Here is a 23,768-nt window from a genome sequence, read left to right as displayed (position 1 = left end):
CTCTTCTTTTATTTAATTCTTCCTTTATAATTACCTTTATGTTTCTGGAAGAGCCCTCTTCCCCCCCCCCCCCCCCCCCCCCCCAATTGGCTGTCCTGCATGTTTTCCAACTACTTTTGAATTTTTAAAAAGTTAACAATTAATTTTGAATTAATAAAAAAAAAAGAGAGAAATGAAAATGACCCCCTAAAGCCCACTGAAATAAAATAAATAGAAACCACCCCCAAAGCCCCTAAATTCCCAAAGTTAAATAGTATGAAAGAAAAGCTCCTTTCAGTTAGGATAGGATCACCAGGGCTGGGATAAGCCCCTTGCAATATTATACATATTTGAAACATGAGAGCTATTGTTTTGAAGCTTTACTATGTTATTGTCCTGCTTGTCTCAGTAAGAAGCATATATCTCTGGCGGATGGAGGTTAGCTAAGTAAGTCATGCATAGATGGAATTTATTAAGTTTGCATGGTAGTGACAGCTGTGAGTGGGAACAGTAACTCTGAACGTGCCAAGGGCTGAGAAAGGGAAGGAATTTTCATATGTGTCTTAAAGGAAAACGGCAGCGTAATTGTGAAAGCGCTGCTAATCACTCCATCTCATTACCAAGAAGGAAAGTCAAGGAAATGATTTTAAAAGTGTAAGAGTCTGACAGGGGGCTGTCTTTGGACAGTCTCACCAAGCAGATGAGGATATGGAAGAGTCAAGTTCTGTTACGAACCACTGAAAGACAGACAATTTACTATAAATCCATTCAAATAGAGATATAAATATACATCAGTGCAATGTAGCAACTTGTTATCTGTTAAATTTTCTAAAAATCGCAGGTTTTTTGTTTGTTTTTTTGTTTGTTTTTAAATATAGAATTAATCCCCGAATCACTTCCTAACCATCAGGAGCTGCTTGTGGAAACACTTTCTTTGGTGTTTTTTAGCATTCCTGCTCTGCCTCCAGAGATGAAATTTACCTTCACTGCTGGATCATTGAAACGGCAGCTGTCACTTGGAGGAAGACAAATTCCAGTTGCTGGGGCTGATCCTGTCAGCACTACATATGAGAGTGACATGCAGCTCACCAGGATGGCCAGCAGAAAAGTCAGCCTAGCCTGTGAGTGCCAGTGGTGGGCACCCCAAGGTGTCAACCTAGGTGGGGACAGATGTGGAAACATCGGGAAAGTGGGAAACAATTATTAACGACTCACCTGATACTAAGTCACCTTGTCTTCCTGGTTTATTGCTCTGGTTATGGTAGGTCAGGCCAGGCAATGGAAACTGTCTGGCACAGGTACGTTCCCTGAGACAGTGAGAGGAGATGTCTCCTGCCTCCTAATGCTGTGGTGAGCAGTTATAGATCAAAATATACTAACATGGCTTTTTGACATTGCTTTGAAACCCAAGACCCTCTCTGGCAGTTGTGGGGCTACCAATATGAGGGGTGACTCCTTTGCATCTCTCCTGCCCCTGACTTTGGTGCCCTTCCTCCTCTTGCCCTAACCTCACTGCACCATGTATCCCATCCCTGTATGTTTTATGTATTAAACATACCCGGGGATGGGTCTTTTCAATATATTTTTATTTTATATAGGTATAATGCTGACTGATAGAATACGACCTACCCTGTTTTACTAATAGGGCTTATTTTTCATTTTGTTTGATATTATATATAGTTTTAAAATAGCTCCCATCTTCATAGCTCTCAGCATTATCCAGATTTTTTTTTAGGCAAATTGAAATTAATTCTAACTTTAGAAAGCTCTTTAGGTGGCATCTTTTAATTTTCACCTTTTCCAGGGCTTTTTTTGCAGCCTAAAAATGAGCTTACTCTAGGTTAAATCCATGTTCTTAATGAAGCACTTCTTGCTCTCTGTTTTTTTGTTGTTATACACACAGAGGATATGTTCTGTTGATGTGTGGGGACTTATGATTAGATGAGAATTTACCTCTGAGGAAGCTCAGATTATCACACATAAAGCATCAGAAATAGAAAAATGATGTGCACAACCATGAAAAAAACAATGGATCTTATCTTTAGCTTTTTTCCTAATCACCCTCTAGCATCACTACAGCAGTTAAGTTGCCTGAGGGCTCGCTAGGATTTATAGTTTATTATAGCATTGATAAGAGCAGCTGAGCGAACAGTGAACTGGATGTTTGGTAAATATTAGTTTGAATTCATGGCAGAATTTTGATCTTGATGTGTTCACAATTCTCCTGTATTTACACAGTTCACTGCAAAATTGCACTGCACTGACTAGTTTGACAAATTATATGTGTGTGTGCTTTTTCCCTGAGTAGATGCTTGAACTAACCCATGTAGATCAAACAGTTCTCGTTGTGGCTGAAAGCACAGTTTGAAGTTGATGCTCTTTCTGTTACATGAATTACATATTTCAGTTAATAAGTTATGCAAATGGCGAATTTTATGTTTGTCTTTTGTTGTGTTGACTTTGAGTTTTGAATAACATCCAGGCTAATAGTTTGATGGTGAAATTAGTGAATAATTTGGAACAGCAAATCATTGCTTTTGTGATCTGTCAATGAATCATTTAGATAAAACTGTTCCCTGTGAATTGTTTCATTGTCTTATATTTTGACACTTGATGCCATATCATTTAGGGATTACCCTGAGGATTTTTCCTTTGATTTGCACGGGAGTAAAATCAACCCTCCCACGACTACCTTAATGCTACCTAATGGATGGTACCTCCGTGGATTTATGAATCCCATTGCAACTAAATAATGAAGGAGAAGTGATGCAATGCCCTTCACCTCTCATTCTCTGTGGTTTGCAGGCACTGAAGTCTGCAAGTAGCTTTTCCTAATCCAAATTCACCTAATTCTCCTAATTCCAAATTCAATGGGAATTTTGGTATTCATATTTTTTCTAGGCATGGTCAAAGTTAAGCAATCCTGGGTTAGACTGTTTTAAAAAAGAAGATGAAATAACATAAAAATTAAACCAAATTTTTAATTCCTTTTTTCTTTTCTCTTTTTTTTTTTTAAACAACAAATGGAGACCCATGATAAATCCCATTCTGAAATGTACAATTACAGTAACTAATAAAAATACCAAGTTACCTGTAATATGCCCATTGGTTTGCAGTGTCTGCCTGCTAGTAAGAAGGCAGAAGATCATACCAGACCTGGTGTATGCCATGAGTCCACAAATGGACATGACCCACACACCCAAGCTGCCAGGATGACTTCTGCTCCCCAAGGCCAGGCTGTACTACATTGGGGACTCACATCTGCACAGCAAAGAAAGCTCCATCCCCTTCCTGTTTGTAAGCTCATTAGAATGAATAATTAACTACATGTGGGAAAAAAAACCCCATACTAAACCCCCAAAACCCAACTGATCAGATCTTGCTAGTTAGTAATTTAGAAATAAACCCTCATATCCTACCCATTTTAGCAGAGGGAAGTATTTTCTTCCAGGATTTTCCAGACCAAGAATGTCTGCTGGTGCTGTGAACCAAAGAAAGAACAAGCAGACCCCCCTCACTGCCCCCGTTCATGCTTCTCTAAGTTAAATCACTTATCCGTGTTTTACCAGCCTTTATCAGAGTTTGTACACTTGCTCCAATTAAATTATTTTTTCTTCAGGGTAGCTTGTGAGGCACTTACATAAATTCTCTTAATTTCTGAGTAATGCAGTCTTGACAATCACTTAAGACAGTATAGTTGATACTGCTGTCAGGGAAGTCTCTTTTTCAAAAGAATGTTTTTATAGAATATCACTGTGACAGTTCGCTTAGATGGATGTCTTTAGCAGAATTTGATTAATGTAATGTAATAAAAGAGATGCACACTAAAGTGTCTGTACATGTCTTGTTAAGTATGTTTGATTCATTATATGTAGTTCTCCTCACTTCTTTTCTCTTTCCTCAGTTCATTTTTTATCATTTCAATAATATATCTATAAATATGAAAAAGTTGGCACTTTCTTTGACATATATGGCTATTAATTCATAACTCTAAAAAATTGTATCTTTCAACTTGTCACTTTAAAGCTTGTACAGTTTATTACAGTAAGTAACCTGTGTTGGAAATTAGATTTTGAACTTTAGCAAGGAGATAAATAAGCTTGTGGACATAGAAGTTATGGAGAAGATACCTAGATATAGTGCTAGAATAAAATTGCATGAAAAGATCACTTACTTGAAGATGATAATTTTAGAGCTCCCCAAGGATCACATTAAGATTGCATATTGGAAATGGGCTTCAGCTTGAATTCCAATAACTTTAATTCCTAGAAATGGTATTATTTCAGTTAATCCTTTTTCTTGGGTGGGTCTGCCTCTCTCATTCTGTATGCAAATAATACATGTCAGCAGCAAGCAATTTCACTAAATATATGAAACTTACTTTAAAAAGACTCTTGAAAATTCATCTAGGGCCAAGCTTTGTCAATTTTCAGCATTGATCAACCTGAGGAAGACAAAAACCTGGAAAATTTTAATATCTTTGTTACATAGCATACAACGACATTTAAAGTGAACCAGATTAGTTATTTCCTAATTGGCCAATTAAGTCATGGGGAAGCAAGGGTGGTCCTTAACTTTTTTGCTTTGCTTTGGTAGTATAATAGCCAATCTGCTGCTTTTCTAATTAGTTTTTACTCTATGAATTTTCAGAGCATGTCTGACAAATCCAAACTTTGACCACAACAGGTTTGAGACTGCACAGACAATGTTTAGGATTCTGCAGCTGGGATGTCTTTTTTGTGAGACTGCTTCTCAGGCTTTATCCTGGCTTGGAAAACTTTCTTGAGTGAATTAAGCAGAAAAAGAGCTCCTGAGCTGGATGTTTGTGTTGGTACACCTCAGCAGGAGATCATCAGCCCTCCTGGTGTGACCACATGGAGGGTTTACGGGGGAAAAGCCATAGGGAGGGGAACTGAGGAAGGATGGCACCACTCTACAAAATTACGTTCATCCTCCTGCCAGCAGGATTATTTCATTTGGTTATGGCAGGGCATGCAGTGCTGATGACTGCAACTCATCAGGCAGAGCATGCAAGAAGCTTGCACCACTGACATCCAGAGCACAGACCACATGAAACAGCAGGTGGGTGGAAATACGTGCCATGGGGCCTGGCAATGGATAGAAGGTGGGTTTGCTGGCAGCAGAAAATACAGAAGTTTGGGCAGCCCAGGAACAATGGGAAACCGCACAGTGTAACTGCTGCGCAGGTTTACAAATCACAAAGTGTCTGAGGATTACGCAGTGAACAGAATAGATGCAGTGGGTAAAGATGTGTGAAATCAAAGCTCCCAAGTGAGGACAGATGGACCAGCCTCAGGAAAAGGGAGGCGAGGAAGATGGAGATGCAACAGAAGACGTGCTGTTTGGTACATGGTGTAGGCGCACTTTGCAGTTACTTTTTCTGCAAAGCAGGGGCTTTATTACCATTTTGCTGTGGTTTCTATTAGACCAGGGCATGTAGTGTTGATAATGTGTATCCTCAAAGTGTGTTTGTATTAATCAAGTGTATGCAGTAAACAGGATCAAAAAAGAGAGAGATTCACTTATGAGAAGCATTAGAGCTTCAGTACTTTCTGAAGCTTTGAAAAAGTGTGCGTGGTTCCCTGCAAGCCACAGCTGACTGCTGTGGGTTTGTAGGCATCTCTGAAAAGGGAACTAAGTGCTCACAAAACAAAGGTAGGTTCATGGAATGAACACTGAACCTGTTGCTCATAGACCAGCAGAGATAACATTTGTAATATGGAAAAAAGACAACAGCATTAGGTACTACCTGCTGGAAAATGCTGGCCTGCAAGTAGGGAGCTGTGCTATGCCCAACAGCTGGGACAGCTACTCTCAAGATGGTCCTCCACAATGCCGTCCTGTCTCGGATGCTGAAGTTCCTGTCTCCTGTGCAAGGAAGATGGTTCTGCTTGACATGCACAGGGAAGAGGTCAACTCTGTTTGCTCATAACTTTCTTATTTGAAATAGTCACCAACCAGCCAGATAAAGAAAGCCTAGCAAGCTTTTCACCTTGAACAGTCTGTGTCTCAGAGAAGTCAAAGCAGCTGTATTGATTCCTGTCAGCATACTTTTCTTTGGGGAATCATTTGTTTTATAAAACCAGATTGCCAGATCTGTACAGCAGAAGGAAAAGGGAAGAAACACAGGTTTTTAATAAAAACGAATTAAACTTATAGGAGTGAAGAGCTCTTATCAGTGATAGTTTGTAACATGTGAGCATGAGCTGTTGGGATAACCACCTGAAATAATGAGTGAGTAGCATGAGAGAGGACAAAAAAAACATCACAGACTTGCTCACCTCGGTGTGAACGCAGGTCACTTCCAACTTTTCAGGGAACAGTATTGTGGTGTCTATGGGGTGTTTTCATGAGGGAAATTCATTTTATCCACTTGGTGCCACAAGCCCCCTACTTCTGTCTTCACCTGGGCTCCAGCTCCTGTTGCTCCTGCCTCATACAGATGTACCAACACTTGATGCAAGCAGATTCACTGCCTGCTTTGTGCCTGAAGCTGCTGTGATTTGACACACCTCTAATCCGTATCTTTCCTGCCCAATGCACTCTAGACTCAAAGCGGTCACTTTGAGTGTGCTGGGTTACATGCAGGGTTGAGGAGGCACTATGGGCAGAGGGTTTGCTACAGGAGAAGGTCATCATTGAACATTGTCTTCCCCTGACTTGTAATGATTTGGATCCAAATACCTGACATCCACAAAAATTACGTTGGACCTGACTGTACACAGATTTTCCCAATCCTTTTGAAACATTGCACTTTAATATCAGCACATATGTAAGTGCAGCAGTATATCTTAGATCCTAGGGCTGCTCTGGAGATGCTCTAATCTTCTCAAATCCACTACTATAAAGCAATTGAGACGCAGAGGAGCACAGCTGTAGAAACTGAGGGACCTTCTGATCACAATGGTTTGGGATGTACACACTGGGGAGCAAATAATCAATTTCTATTGCAAATCAGGTAAAGGACTAGAAGATAACTCTTCCAAATCTAAGTAGGTACTTTTACCTTTAGTCAAAGCTATATGTAACTACCATGGATAACAGAGATATGTGATTAGAATGCCTGCTCATCTTAGGTGGGGATTATTACTGGTCTTAGTAGATGTACACATGTAGGCCTCACATGTCTCATGTGCCAATTTAGATGGCTTGGCTCATGGACTTTCATGAACCTTCTTCATGCATGGTGGAGGAAAGCCTCAACACTTAGCTCAATATTAATGAGGTTTGCTGGCCAAGGTGTGCTGCTGGCACAGGTGAGGCTGTTCCTTTCCATTTGCACCCTGCATCATCACAGCTGCCTTCACTTGGGCTTGATATCAAGGAGGTGACTAGTAGAGAACCTAAGTTCTCTTTTTCTTTTCTTTTGGGTCAGGAAAGGAAAGAAGGAGAGAAGAAAAAAAAAAGAGTAAAGTCATTTTGAGGGTAAAAATATTGACTGGAGATGGAGCACCAAAGCTGAGGTAATGTGCTGTGACAGCCTGTGTTCTCTTTGTGTTTAAAAACTAAACAGTGAAATTTGGCTTTCCTTTTTGTGCTGGAAAAGGCTTGAGTGGTTGGTCTTGTGGATGTTTAGTGTTTGACCTATGGTCTTGCTGTTTGCTTTGGCTTCTTCAAACAAATCTCTTGAATGTTCTTAAAGCAAGCAAATACTGTTGCCTTAAAGAAGTTAGTGCCTTTGCTTGTTGGATTATATTGTGTGCCCTTAATTGTTGTTTTGATACTAGTCAAGGTACATAGCTGCTCTGAATAGTTTCTGTGAGCTGGTATCTCTTCTTTCTGCACACATGTGAGTGAGGACTCCTCTATTTGTGTATTAGTTAATGGGGCTTATAAGAAGAAAGGAAATAACTGATGTAAAATTGTTGTAAGTGTAGAGCCATTGCATGCAGTTGAAGTTGAAAGTATTGCAACTAGCTTTAGTGCTATTTTGAGCAAGAGAAGCAGCTTTCCTTTTAAGAGATGCCTGTTCCCCAAGCAAAGTAACAGAGCCATGCGGAAAATGCCTGTGCCTGCTTCATTCAAGCTCTGTAAATGCAATGAGTCAGGTAGTTTGCCTTTCTGTATGCTGAGCTGTGAGCTAATGGAAATATGCTAAAAACAGTTAAGCTGGAAAAATAAAACCTTGCTGACTGTTGATCCTAGTAGTAGAGGGAGTTGATCTGATAGACTGGAAGGGGATGCCCAGCTGCATACCCACGGGGAAAGGGAAGGAAGAGCTCTTTTGCTGCCTGTGGCCAAGGTACAGGTTACTGAGCACCAGGGCAGGGAACGGTTTGAAAATGAGGAAGGGGTGTTGCAGGGTATAACATTTCTTCTGGAAAGAAGGGTGTGTGTTGTGGTGAGAGCACAAGGACAGCAGGCAAGAGAACTGTAAACACCTCTCTGACTGGGCTGTTTCCTTCCCTGTTCCTTCTGCAGCACCGGCCTCCCCTGTTATCCCCAGCAAGAAGAGAAGTGAAAATTAAAACCTTCTGTATTTGGGGGTGTCTGTGTTCCTGCTGCACCTGCTCAAGTGCTGAATTGCAGGTGTTTGTGGCCACAATTGTGCTACTGCTCCCGTGAGGAAAGGGTTGCCAGCTCCATGAGCTGTACACAGGGTAGCTGCACCATGTTTGGGGTGCTGTAGAAACCTTGGGTGCTCTAGGGATTCTTTCCAGGTCACATCAGGTAGAGGGATGAATACAAGATCTTTTTTATGTGTTTGTTTGCTGTGGCCCCCAGTTTATTGCTCTTCAATCTGCTTCCTTCCTTCAAGATAAAAATCCATGGTTTATCAAACCTCACTTTCTCAAAGTGCCTCTACTGCCTTTCTAAGTTTAGTCTTCTCTCTGAATTGCATGCCAACTTGGGGAAAGAAGGAGGGGAAATTGGTTAATTGATTAGTAATTTAGTCTCTGGTGATATGCTTGTTTAAGAAATCTGCTGGAGTTATATATGTCAAATGATTCACATAAAAACAACATCAAGTGAATCATATATAAAAATGACATAATTGCTATTAAACTTAGAAGCCATATGTGTAGCTGAGGAAATTACTTTACTGGCTTTAGCAACACTTATATTTCTTCCCAAAGCCAGTTATACTTTTGTGAACAGAGAAGGCATGTTTATGTGTAGGGAAATAGCCCCTGTGTGTGTTATTTGGAGATCTGTTAATTGAAGGAAGTAGGTGCATATTCCAACAGTGCAGGGAAAAAGAGTGTTGAGAATCTGAGAAAGGGGTCTGTTTTTTTTTTTTTTTTTTTCTCATCAGCAAGATTAAATGGCATCTCTTGCAATATGCACCATCTGAGATTTTATTGCTCTCTGTTATTTTTAGTACTAGGAGGGGAGGGAGATTAAATGAAATCCGGGATTGTTTCAGACAGTGTTAAACTTTTTATTACTCATTTTTGTCATCAGGATCAGGTTTGACCCAGTTGCATGGGTCATTAGAAAAGGCGGGCTCTCCTCTCCAAGCACCCATACAACTAATTACCTATATAATGTCTTATGGGAAAGTTGAATAAAGCAACAACAAAAGTAAATATAGCTGTTACCACAACTAGTCTTTTATTTGACTTTACTTTGTTCTGAGAAGTCTGTGTGCTGAACTTACCATATAGCCTTTGTGACATCACAGGAGAAGATTAAAAAGTCAACCTTTTTCCGAGTCTGTATTTACTTCAAATCTTTGCATTAAAAAATTAGCTTGATACAGCTGACTTGATACTTGTTATTGATGGTTTCTTCATTTTAATTCTTTTTTATAGGGTGGTGGCTCTTATATTAGTTGAAGCCCTAGACAAGTTGATATATGCAGTAAGGAAGGCTTTTAGGTGATGGTGTTGATGAATAGCTGCTGTAGCACTCTTCTGCAATTAATCTTGGAATGAAGGAAAAATTCTGGTCTTGCTTCTGCAGGTTTCAGAGGTCTTGCTTGTCTTCAGGGTGGGTTTCATAGGTTCATGAGCGTGCCTGCCAGCTGGTGCCACCATAGTTTTAGTTCAGGATATGAGCAAGTTCTCCTTGATGAAGAGGAAGGGTCAGGAGGCACCTATTCAGCTTTGACAGAATGCCCACGTCATCAGCACTGAGGAATAGAGCATCTATTGTAGCTTATGTGATGTAAAGAAAGCCGCCTAGTATTTTAAGTAATTAGTTGCTGGTAAATCAACTTCTAGAAGGCATACATCAAAGATTATTCCAGTGATATGTCATTATAAGTTGTATTTGGCTATGTTTGCAATAATGATCCCTATATTTTGGGTACCCTGACTGTACCATGGTCTGTCCTCACATGCATGGCACTCAGCAGTGAGCCTGAGCATGTGCCACTACCACCACAAGCATTGGAGCTTTCCTGGCACAAGCAGGTTAGTTGAGGAAGTGGGGATTACACTGTCCTGAACTGGCTTTTTTCCTGCTACATGTTTGTCTAATCTTGCTCTGAAGTCACTGACTTAAGGGGAATGGGCTTGGACTAGATGATCAGTGCAAAACTTCTGTGATGGGGATAATCACAGAATCACAGAATGATTTAGTCTGTAAACAGGCAGCACTAATGGAGTCCTGTGGCTCTGATTCAGCTGTCTTCTTGTTTTCAGCCTCAGCACTGGAAACCCAAATCCTTCCCATTGCCTCTGCCTTCTGGCCCCTTCTTTCTCCTCAGACTTATAGCTTTTATCAAATGCAGGCTGGGAGCTCACTTTTGAGACTGCTATCTAGGAGATGTGAGTTGTTTGGGTAGGACTGTTACTGAACCTGCCAGTAATAATAAGGGGCTTTTGTTTCAAAAACTAAATGCAGCTGGTTTGCTTTTATAAAAAAAAACCCAAAAAACAAAAATACACACCCCCCCAAGAAAAAAAAAAAAAAAGGAAAGGGACATCAGGTTAGGTAGGGAGCTGCAAAGCAGCCAATATTGCTAAAGAATATTTTGACTTGCAAACTTTCTAAATAGAATCTTGTCTGAATGGAGAATTGGTATCAGCAGTCATGATTTTGTTTTTTTTTGATTTTGGGAGCTCTTACTCATTTTTGTCTGAATTCAGGTTTAGAGCTGAGTCATTCCTTCTGCTCTTCTTCCCCTGGTGACTTTTCCATGCTGTTTCATTTTTCCCAGATAGAAGTTACTGGAGCAGGACTCTGCTAACCACAGCACAAGCAGTGAAAACAGCTTGTGATTTCCTTGGGAAGTGGAGAACATTCTCTGTGCGTATTTCTGCAGCATGTGCTATGGTCACAAGAATGGTCTGTGCTTTAGAGAAGCATCTTAGGATAAAGTGTGGGAGAGGAAAAGGCCATTAGTGTCATTGGATTTACTGCTAGCTCCAGCTAAAGAGGAAATAACGAACAAATGTGTTGTAATCTTCACTCCAGTGTTCAGTTTAGCAATGCAGAAGGTCGAATAGGGGCTGAAAAAACTGATGTTGGGAGCTGTTCTTGCATGCTTTATATTTTCACCTTGTTTGGTATTGACACAGCACGGGATAGCATGAGAGAGACTGAGAAAAATGTGTTTCAGAAGAGGAAAGGGGCCCCCATATAATGAAGAGTTCAACCAAAATGGGGGGGGAGGGATTTTTCTTTGCATGCCAGATTTCTTGCCACTTTCAAGCTAATCCTTTCAGTTCACTTCAATACAGTCACTGAAGTAGCTTAGAAAAAGATCTTTGATATGCTAGATCAACCAAAGTTTAAAACATCTCTCTTTGTATATGCCATTTACAATGCAAATCTCAAGTTGGCATTTTAGGCTCACTTACTGCTGTTACTGAAGTACCTTGGGATACAAAGGCTGGAGTTGGAGGGAGATCCCAAATGACAGAGTGCCTTTGATAGTTCAGTAATAAATTTAAAAAAAGAAAAAAAGTATAATTTTTATACATACACCTTCTACCTCTGCAGTGTGTGTGAGAGATGGAGGAAAAGAGAATAGTGTAGCAGAGAGGCTGAAGTTATTGGTCTGAGTCTTCTGAGAATTTGAATTTGGCTTTGCCAGCATGTCCCCAGAAAGTATTTGGCCGTGTTTGGGCTATTCTGTGACTTTTCTCTTACTGGGAAGGAAGACATATGTGCTAACTATGTTTGCTTAGTCAGTGAGCAACTGGTTAAGTATACTTTTGAAAATGAGCCTAATTTCTAGAGTTGCCTTCTCAAATATATAACCTGATTTCTTTCCCTTGTGTTTTCAACATTTAAGCACTGATTAAATGTCACCAAAGATAATAGGAGAAATGCTCATGACGGCCAGCCTATTTTAAAATAGCATGGGCATGCTTAAAGCAATAAGTAATTTTGCCTCTGTTGCACAGTGTGCTTAATGCATATTTAAATTAATCTGTAGACAACTTTGAGCAAGCTGAATCTGGAAAAGAGTTATCTTTCTAATTGGGCATATTTGGCGGTTTACCCTGCTGGATTTCACATGGCTGCTTCTGGAGAGGTGACTATCAAATAGGTTGACTGTGGCCTGCTGTCCCACACGTCCTCTGTAGTGGATGTGGGAATCTGAGGTGATCCTGTGCACCTTTTGAATCTGGGTGTTTTGGTATTTCATGGGCAGTAGGGTAACTCTCTGGGCTACAGTTCATAATGCAAACTCATGTTCTATTTCCTAACTGTGTTTTCTCTTGGTGATATGTAATGAGGGCAGAAGTGGATTACTTTGTGATAATTTACAACTTTGTTTGCTGTGAAGTGTCTTCTCACCACAGACCTACAGTGCAAGACATTGATTTAAGGAACTGGCCAGGTAGCTGAAGTTTTCCCCAATACTGTGATATTTAGAGTTGCTTTCCAACTGTTTTCTGGTACTGTTGTTCGCTGGAACATCTGCCTATTGATACCTGTGTCATATGGAAATCAGTAGGACCCTTTGTAGGGTTGTGATACACTTGGTAGCTTAGCTACCACAGAGCAGGTTTGTCCTATACTGTTAATTATTTCTAAATATCATTATACTGCAGACATTATTGTAAATAAAGAAATGTAGCTAAAAAGTAAGTAAAATGGACTTTGATGCAAGAATTGTCTTCTCTTTCCACCCCCTGCTTAGTGTCAATGTCCTTTATGCTCACTGAGAAACTGCTGTGGCATGAGTTGAAACATAGTTCAGGAGAGCAGCAGAGAAAATCCATCTTTTGGGAGCCCAAGTGTTTTTTTTTTGTTTTTTTTTTTTTTTTGTTTGTTTTTTTTTTGTGTGGTGTTTTGTTTCTTTGTGTTTTTGCGGTTTTTTTTTTCATTTTTTGGTTGCTGTTCGGCTGGTTTTGTAGGTTTGTTTTTTTGTTGTCTGGGGTTTGTGTTTATATTTTTTGTTGTTTGTATTTTTTTTAACTGCAAATATCACGTAGATCACAACTATGGCATATGTCAAGCTGTATTCCCTGAAAGTGCTAGTTTTTCATTTTGAGGGGTTTGGAAATGTTTCATTGAATCTGGGGAATGATGGGGGGGGTGGAAGTGTGTCCTCTAACTAAGCTGTTACTGATTATACAAGTGCAATGTACAGATTAAGGGCCTGATCTAAATAGCACTGGGGTCAATTGGCTGAAGTGGACTTTGAACCAAATCTCACGAGTGTTCAACATGTGCTGTAGTGAAGGGTGATGGAGATGAGCAGAGCATGCTTTCCAATTTCCAACTGAAATTCCAAAGCAGACTTGGTTTTCTGGCTTGCATTGAAAAACCCTAAAATGGTTGCATAAGAGCTATTTTTAATACGTAATGTGAGAAATATTCAGCTGCAAGCTCTAATTATTAGTAGCATCTCAAGATTGCGACTTTGCAGGTGTAAGAACTAGCATGTCAATTTCTTTTAGGACAAAAGGGTGTTTCATCAAACTTTCTGCTTTTGAATGTTCTGTGATCTAAGCCCACTAGATTACATATTTCCCCACACAACGGTGATTCTATTGCTTATTTCAGGCTGCTATGGAAAAAACTTGAGGGGAAAAATATAAATAAAATATGCCCAAGCATGCAAGTCAATGATCTGTGTGTTAAGCTTATTGGCACATACAGGACAATTTTATTGCATGACCTACTGGTTAAAAACATCAAAAATATAAGTCAAGTCATTTGAAGAACTGCTGTTTAGTGAGTTAGAATGAATAAAGTCTTTATTGAGTACATGCTTCCAGATTCATCACTGGTTCTGTTTCAGTCATACCCTATCTTAATTTTAACTGCCCCAGGCAGTCTTTCTGAGGCCACTTGACCTGCCAGTCATATTTCAGAAACTACTGATATGGTACTTGCTGATTTAGTTTAGATTCCAAACAGGCCAGCTGTTGGATTACAGACTAATGACCCATCAGATGCTAAAGGCAAAGGCTTTAAAGTGCACTAGTGAATTAAGCCTCAACATTGTCTGAAGGGAAGAATTTATTATGTCATTAAACTTGATTCAATAAGTTTCATTTCTTTAGATGCATTGCACTAAGCAAGAAGTAAGGAATTAACGTGACAGAGATACCATTTTGATTCTATTCAGGTAAAACACTGCTATTCAAGCACAGCATCAAGGGATGCCATTTCACAGAATTTTGGCTGTATTGATAGAAACAGTAGGTTGAGAAAACTCTGCATAGCTGGTTAATCAACCATGGACTCCTCAAACTGGGTTTACTTGAATATATGCTTCAGTTAGTAAATACATGGGAAAGTGAGGCTTGCCTGATTTGATGAGACCCTTGGTGAGGTTTCGGGGGCTTTTCATCAAATATCAGAGCCTCAGTGGTGTAAAGATATTAGTAGTAAGTTATAGATGGCACTGGGATTTAATGCAAAACTTAATACAAGCACATAATGTGATGAGTCAAATGGGGATTGCAGCTTGTCTCTCAGAAGACTATTAAAGTGATCTGAGGGAAAAATCCTACATAATGCAAAGATCATTTTAAAACATAAAAAAACCCTAAAATTGGTGTTTTATCTATTTGCATATGTCTCCTATTTGTGTTACAGCAACAGAAGAAGTGTTTATAAATGGTAACAAAGATACTTCAGGAAAATGTTAGGTTTTCTCACCGTAGCTTTTGTCACTCATCTATTACAGTATCTGATGAAGTTCTCTTGAGTTCAGGATGTTTTTATGTTGTAGAATTTGTCATATGATCAGACAAGATATAAAAGGCTAAAGCAATCAGTGGTTTTACTGAAATTCTTTTATATCAGATGGTAGAATGGTAAAAATGTATATTTGAGTTTCAATTCATTTAAATTATGTAGTTAGATTATATTTTTAATAAATTATGTACTGTATTACAAATGTTAAGTTGTGCTGAGACACTGTGAACCATATATATTTATATAACAGCAGGGCTGGGATTAGGATTTTTTTTATTAGAAGATTTTAATCATTTTAATACAATTCATAATCAAAAGGAGTATTTAATATTCTCATCTTAAAATTAAAGTTGAACTAAAGGGCTGATTGTCTCTTCCCTTAATGGAGACTACTCTTTCCTTAAAATGTGATAGCTTTTCTTTGTGAGTTAAGGAAATGGTAAAGGTCACTCTGAGTTACATTCATACACAGCTCTACTTTTTTTCTTTTCCTTAACACATTGGAAAGGTGAAATTCACTGCTGTGCTAAAACTACTTTCCATTGTGTTCTGAATGATTAAATCCTACAGATAAGTGTGTTTACAAACACACATACCTACCGATACATATTTCTCATTAAGCTTGTAATTAAAAAAACATATGTATTTCAACTGACCACTGCAAGATATTATTCTGTTGTATGGGCTTTGGAAGAACTAAAACTTGGAAATTTATACAGCTCTGGAATATTCAGTAGAACATCCAAAGTGTTTTTCACTTTCCCCTCTTGTTAGAACACTCTTCATTAGTGTGATAGTACTAAGTAGGTGGTCCATAAGTTGTCTCAGACCATTATGAAACTCAGATTTGCCTGGTTTATGGTGATAATTTTTTGTGCTTGTGCTTTTTTTGTGTGTATGTTTTGAATGAAATGCTCTGCTAAGAATCAAGCAAAAGGATGTGTTTCATTATTATAATATCATTATAACAAAAAGGGTGTACTATTGCTATTCGAGGTGCCCTATTCTTGGAACTGTTCAAAGCCAGGCTGAATGGAGCTTTGCATAACCTGGTCTAGTGGAAGGTGTCCCTGCCTGTGGCAGAGGGGTTGGAGCTGGATGATCTTTAAGGTCCCTTCCAACCCAAACTGTTCTATGATTATGTAATTCATATCAGGCCAGTGTACGTCAGCACAAAGACTTCATTGCTTAAGTGTGTTTGTTTGGGACTGGAATGGGTACGTCATCAGCTGAACACTAGCAAAAAATTTCCCAAGACTTGATTTAGTGTTTGTAAAGCAAATTTTGGACTCTCAGAAGCTGCTGTGTAGTGGAGTTGTGCAGAGTTAGATTTTTCTACCATCCTTGGTGGTGGCATTTTTGTCCAAGGCCCAGATTGAGCTCACCTGAAGTTCTCTGTGTGGACAACCTCAGCTGTCTTGCCCTTCACTGAAAAAGTCAGGAAGCTCTGAACTGGCAGCATGAAAATAAAACAGATTTTAGTATTATGCTAAAAAGGTAAATACACTGTTTAAACATGAAAGAGTCCATATTTATCTTCAGGCATCATCTGTGGCATCTTATACCAGTTGCAAATAAAGGTACAACCACCTGGTGCAGTGGGACCCTATTTCTCACAATGCTCTTCCCATTCTGCTGCTCCTGGACCAGGAAAAAAGATCTTGCTGGAGTTTGAATCGCAGAACTGTTTCAACTGTGCTTCTTTTGGAGGAACATTTCCCTTTTTTTGGCATTGAATCTGGATATAAAAATGAGGACCTGGAGCCAGTGAGATCAAACTCCACTTCTAATGAGTGACTGTATGTAGCCTTGGCACAATCTTTGTCTGTTTTCCCAAACTGTGTAACAAGGATAACATTTAACTAGCCTATGGTGGTGTTAAGTGATTATCACTTCTATAGTAGCATGTTTTATTATCAGTCCCAAGACTGTTCCTTGCTAACTTGGGCAATATATACTTGTGTGCTCTATTGTGTGGCTAAGTAAGCCTTGTCAAGTGGCTTCATCTGTGTGGCAGAGATGTGACAAACCAGACTTGGAAGCTGGGTAGTAGAGTATTAGGAAATTAGATAGGCAGAAAGAGAGCTTTTTCACTAGCTTTTTATTGCATGTGCACCTTTACTAAGCTTTCCTGTGGAACAGTTGCCATCTGTGGCTGCTGGAAAAGTGGGACTTCAAAATATTGGCTTTTTCTGTGGGTGAACTAAGAGAGTCTTTGCTTTTTGAAGGCCACCTTAAACTCTTCATTGACTCTTCAAAACCTGTCCCATTTCAAACTATATTTGGAAATTTTAACCCAGACTTAAAACTTTTAATAGCATTACAAATATTCATTAATATCTGTTCTTTGACTGCTAAACATATGTACTGTAAGAGAAATGAGATGAAAGGGAAGAAAAAGATGTCATTATTGATAGTGCCATCATAATTCTGTAGATCAGACTGCTGTGCTATGCAAATATAGAGTGAAAATATTTCTTCCAGCTAATATGAATTTGACTTCTGTGTGCCAGTTATGATGTTCTTCATGCTATTTCTTCAGCCTTTTTTGGGAGATGCTATCCCAAAAATACTTTCAGGTTTAGAGCACTTTGGAAATGTTAGCTTGCAAGAGAGGATATGGGACTTAAATAGTTATCCCATGTTACAGAAGGCTAAACTGAAGCATGAGGAACCACAGCTGGTTAATTTTTATGTGTTCAATGTTGTCTGATATCAAAAAAGTTCTCTTTCTGGAAATTAAACTTGCATCCTGTTTTTGCAAGAGAGAATATGGATTGCCCTGATCTCATGTTTTAAATAGTTTTTCTATTTATTTCTCTTATTTTATCTTTTTTTTTGTGTGGAATTAATCCAAAGTTGTGTGTATATATAATGTTTGCTATTGTTCACTGTAGTCCTTAGGGTTTTCTTTTCTGATTTTTTTTTTTTTTAAACTCTTGATGCTTAACTGAAATTTACCTAACTTTACAAACCTGGAGTGCCAGTTTAAAGGAAAAGGAGGGGGGAGGAACCCATTACTCTGTCAGGTGGATTTTCTTTCCTATCTGTAGTGTACAGGATTATCATCAGATCTTAGCGATGGGAGGAAAGCTAACCACAAAGACAAGAAACTAAAATGATACAATATGTTTTTCTTTCTTCTTCTTTTTTTTTTTAGTGGATGACTTTTATTTGAAAAAGGGACTTTCAGTTACCTATTTCATAATGCTTCACTTGGTTCCAGGTATTTCAGGTAGATTAATACCCTGATGTAGCATGCCCAGTGTGAAATCAGTGATGCGATAGTGTTACCTTGGATGCAATAGGTACAAGGTACAAACTTCATATTCCTGTTTTTGTCTTACTTGCATTTTGTCTTCCACCTTTTGGTAAATTTTAAACATGCATTGCAGCTCTAGCAAGGCTATTACTGTGTTTGCATGAAAAATTAGTGCAAACAAGTTACGGAAAAGGGGAGCAAGTTGTTATTTTGGAGAGTAAGTTGAAGTATCAAGGAGTCATGACTGTTCTAAGCATTTTGCTTCCAATTTGTTTTAGTAAAATATCTATTAATCAGATACAAAGGTGGAGTATGATATACATTGTTTATCTGCCAATTGACTTTAAACGTTTTTGCTGTTTCTGTTACCTTCATTTGCTTCTTGACCTGGGCTCCCCCAAGAATGGCAATGAGGAAAGATATCTGTGGCTGACTGCTAGATAATATTACAAGGACATTATGTTCTTAAATAAAGGAATGTCTGGAAGTTTCTAGATATGGCATCCCAACTGCAGGTTGGCTTGGTCTCCATGATGTAGTTGTAAGCTTTTGTAAATCTTAAATTCAGCAGTGTGTTTGGACCTGGGTCTAATATCCACTGAGGAAGTATCACACACAGACTGAGTGTCTTTGTCTTGAAGAACCCTGTGAGATATTAAGGATGGCTTCTCCTTACAGAGAAAATATGGAGTGAAGAGACTGTCATGTTTCTAGATATATTTAGGAAGATAAATGATTTCATAATTTAGGTTGGTAACCTAAACACTGTGTAAATTTTGGCCCTCAAAAGGATTTGAGTGACTTTTGCTGTCACATCAAATTACAAACAGAGCATTAAAACTTTCTGATCCTGGGCTGGCCATATAACTTTCTATCCCCTTTTTCTCCCTCTTGCTCATTTGGGTAGTGATAGAACACTGGAAATCATTTTAGAAAGTAACACTCATGGAAGGATATTTCCATTTTATGTTCATGAGACCAAATGCTGGTTTTGATTACAAAAGAGTAAACCTATTGCCCTCCACAGGGTTGTGTTGATGTAATACAACCATAAAAGAGCACAATTTGTTTAGCCTAGCAACAATAAAGACTGAGAGGTCATGACTGCTTTGGGCAGGAAGAAGAGGCTGAAAAAGGGAGGGGTGGGAGGAAGGATGGATACAAAAGCCAAGAAGGATTGAGTGGTCTCAGTTAAATGACACTGTTGGCACTAGAAAAAAACAAATATTAAGGAGTAATAAATAAAACCCTGGATTAAGAGACCTGAAATTATACGAGGAGTGAAGTTCTGTAAAAAAGATTCCAGTAGGAATTATGGGGTTAAAACCTGAAGCTAAATAGTTTATGAAGAGCATTACATGATGAACTTTCTTGGGATATCAAGGGACAGGGCTCTGTAACCCAGAACTGAAAGGTTTCCTATGTTTCTATAAGCAAAATTTGGCCTATCTGGTCTATAATTCTTCCACTTAAAAAGGTATATGAGCCCTTTTTGCTGAGTATGACTGAGGATGTCCAAGGTACATTTCCAAAATAAGATGATGAATTTGCTTACTTTAAACTGTGCCATCTTCCTTTATTATGGGTATAATATGGGGTATTTGATGAACTGAAATAATTTGAGCTCTGCTTGCCTCCCTTGGGAGGCAGATGGTTTATCCTGTGTATCCCCCTTTGGCAGCATCGCCAAATTCTGGATGAGACCAGGAAGCCATGTCTCCCTGTTGTGGGGTGGCAGTGACCCTCTGATTTCTGCTGCTTGTCCTGTGATAGTGAGGTTCTTATGTATGGGGCTGGGGCACTGTGTCCACGTACATGCCCTGCTGGGGGTCTGGGGATAAATTACAGATAGTTTCAACTTTAAATTTCCTTGCTCTCCTGGGGGTGAAATATAATCCTTGCCCTCTCTCTAACACATCCTTTGTGGTTTAATTTAAATGGTGATTTTTACAGTGACATGTGATGTTCATCTGCTAACCTTTTACCCAATATGTTCAATTTAAAGAAGCATCAAATCTCTGAATGTGCCTCTATAGATATAGAAATGTGCTATAAGGTAGTTTACCTACTTAGGTTGGTATGTAAGAGCCTGTAAACAAATTCATAAATTTGTCATGATGATTACAGTGTTGGCAAACACAATGGTTGATCATGTTATAAATGTTTATCAACACCCGAGCTCACCCACCTGCTAAGAGGTTCTACGCTTTAATGAAATTGTTTGAATATCAAGGCTGGTTGCTAAGATACAATGTTCTTGTTACCAGGGATGTGATGCTTACAGATTTCTGTTATCAAATAATGATTAGAGATGTGCTAACCTCAAGGTGCTCGGTGCAGTGAAAGGCTTACTGAGCCACAAATTAGTAAACTGTCTGCCTGAGCAGACACTTACAGAAGGAGCACATGTGCATCAAACTTACCGAGCTGACATTTTTAAAGAAGACAAGATCTGGCAGTGTAAATGTTCCTATATATGATGAAAGACTGTCATAGGAAATGTTTACATGAGCTGTTGCCTAGCACAATGTCTTCATGCCATTTTCCCCCCAACTTAAGAACAGTGTTGAAATCTCCAAGTCAAATAAGTGCTTTCTCCTTGCTTACTAAAATGTCTCCCAGAACTCACCTCTTGAAGTTACACTGCGGTTTGCAAATGCTAATTTGTTTTCTATCGGCCACACAAAGAAGGAAACAAAGATGTGCAACAAAATGGCCTGCATGTGGGTCTAGTGAGCAAAAGATTGCATTTCTGGATACTGCAAAGGTTGTGGGGTCAAAAGTTTTATAGATGTTAAAAATGCAACTAGATGATAAAGACAGACATCAAATATTGATACTGTTTTCTTTTTAATGTAGGTGCTCTGATTTGTTAATGTATTTTGTAATAAGGTTTAAATATTGTGCTCCATCTTATTCTTTTTAACGAGAATTTCAGTCTTATTAATCATCAAAGCAAATAATGAATAGCACAATATAGGTGATCAAAAGGAATTTTCTCACAGTGCTGAAGTGCTAAGTAATCTTTAAGTGTAATTGTTGATCTCATTATTGAATTAATGTTCAAGCCATATTTACAGTACCTACAGTATCATGAATTTGAGTTTAAAGCCAGTTCAGCTGAAATAATCTAAATTGTAAGCAGGGTTGTAAAAATTGTAAGTCTGTGGGAGTCCATATTTTTACATCACACGTAATTATTTGTCTCGGTGTAAAAGGATGTTATTTTCCTGCTTTTGTAAGTGTCCTTTTGTAGCTAGTTCACAAGATACTCCTATTACTATAACTACAAATCTGTCAGCAATTAAATTCAACTCATTGCAGCTCTACTAGATAGGTAGACAACTTAAAAATTACAGAACTGAAAAAAAAAATCAGCAGTAGTTTACTATGGTTATAATTTATGATATTAAGCTTACCCCTTGGATGTAAAATCATATTTTATAAAATGATACAAGGCTGCATCCTACAACAGGCTCTTAACATAACCCATGCACTACCTACGCTGTGTGGGATGTTCAGACAAATAGTCGCCTTCAGCAGATGCCTTTGTCATAATGCGTGTGATAGTTTAATATTTATGGAAGAACTGATGATTTTCAATGCCTTCTTTAAAACCCCAAGAATAATTTTGCCAGCTCTAAGGACTGCATGTAGATGAAATGCTGTGCAGAGTGGATGGCGTACACAGGTCTTTGTGCTGCTTCCAAATGATGGGAGCGGGGCTATTGCAGGAGATAACCTACGCTTAGGTTATCTCTCCTTCTGCTTGCCCTGTTTTATGCAGGGAGCAGCAGAAGAGCTGGTAAAAGAGGCTGATCATCCTCAGCTAGGTAGAGTTGACAAAGTGATGCAGAATTACCAATTTCTGTTTCTTTAGCTGAGGTGCGAGAACCTGAAATCTGGCCTCGATGGGAATGGATTTGTGCCATGGCTTCAGTTCACCTCCTGGGACAGACGATCCTTTTGCCTGGTCTCCCACCTGTTCCTCTGCCTCACCAAGCTGGTTTTTACTGAGCTTTGGACCTGTATTGAATTTTATGAGCATGCTATAATATCTGTGACACTTTTGCTATAGCTTATGTTAGCTAAAATTAGGAAATGTTCTCTAAGTCATAAAACTTCCCTTTTTTCCACCACTAGTATCAGCAAACTAAGACTGTAGCTGTGGCCACCATTGAAATAGGGGTGTATTGAAATACCTTGAAATAGCAGCAAAACACAGGTGCTCACCTGGTCATGTATGACAATATAGACATTTTATCTACTGCAGCTGTCTGTGAGGTGGGAGGAAAGCTGGGATTTTGGTGTGTTAGGTTTGTTGTAATGAGTGATTTGCATCACATTAGATTATGTTGGGATATACTGTGTCAGGTGGCATGACCTGATATAACCCGACTTAATGCAACACACATGTTTAGACTGTATTACATGAGAAGAAAAATTCCCTGAGAAGCTATCAGGAGCAAGTGACTTCTGCAAATGGAAAATATTTGCAGAGTGATATTTTACATGAGTCAAAATTGAAAAGTGTGTAAAACTTTAGCATGGGTTTAGGAACATAAGCCCGAGTGACTGCTGGAACTGAAACTTTTAAATGCTACTTTTCCCTTGGGAAATATTATTTAGAATCTGATGTTGAGTTGGAAATTTTGCAAAATCTTGTGTTTGTTATAGCCACCTCTGAGCTGATGGAGTTGCGACAGTGTAAGAGGGCTGCAAGTGAGGTCCAAATCAACTGGCTGACAGCTAACAGTAAAGCAGGATGTAAGGAATTCATATGAGCAAGTCTGGATTATTATTTTCCTTTTAAAATCTTCCATGCTTGTTCAGTTCCCCTTTTGGAAATCAACTTCATAGGAATGTGGGCCGAAGTGCAAGGTTTACATTTCACTTTGAAATAACTATGTTGAGGTACCCAGCTCTAAATTTGGAGTCTCATATGGATTTATTTTTTTCTATTTTTTAAATTTGCTGTCAGAAATAGGAGGCTAAATTTAGGCTGTGAAGTTCATTTAGGAGTCTAAATGTAAGTGTTCTGTTTTTCAAAAGTGCTGAGCACCCTGCAGCTCCCACAGACTCCATTGAGACTTTGCCTCTGTGTAGGATGCTGCTCCCAAATACACCCCATCCTGGGGGGAGACTTTTGCATGTGTGTATTGTATATTTGCACATTGCTTTGAGCATAAAAAGCTTTCAGTGCCTGGGATTCAAAAATCAGCAAATGCCTGTGACCTTAATTGTATACATACGTAGTGGCCTTTTCATGTGTATACGTTATGATATGGTTTGATCACATACTTTGCGGTACTTGATAGGGTAAATGTTTGGAAGGATGATGTGAGGGAGGCAGGGGTTTCAGCAAGACAGATGTTTTTGTGAAAAGGAGAGAGAAACAGAAAGCCCATGGTTTGAGAAGACAAGCATCAATGCTATAAACTCTTTCATGTGG

This window comes from Melopsittacus undulatus, chromosome 4, assembly GCF_012275295.1.
Source record: "Melopsittacus undulatus isolate bMelUnd1 chromosome 4, bMelUnd1.mat.Z, whole genome shotgun sequence".
Lineage (NCBI taxonomy): Eukaryota > Metazoa > Chordata > Aves > Psittaciformes > Psittaculidae > Melopsittacus > Melopsittacus undulatus.
The sequence above is the reverse complement of the archived record's forward strand: the minus strand, read 5'-3'. Positions refer to the sequence as shown.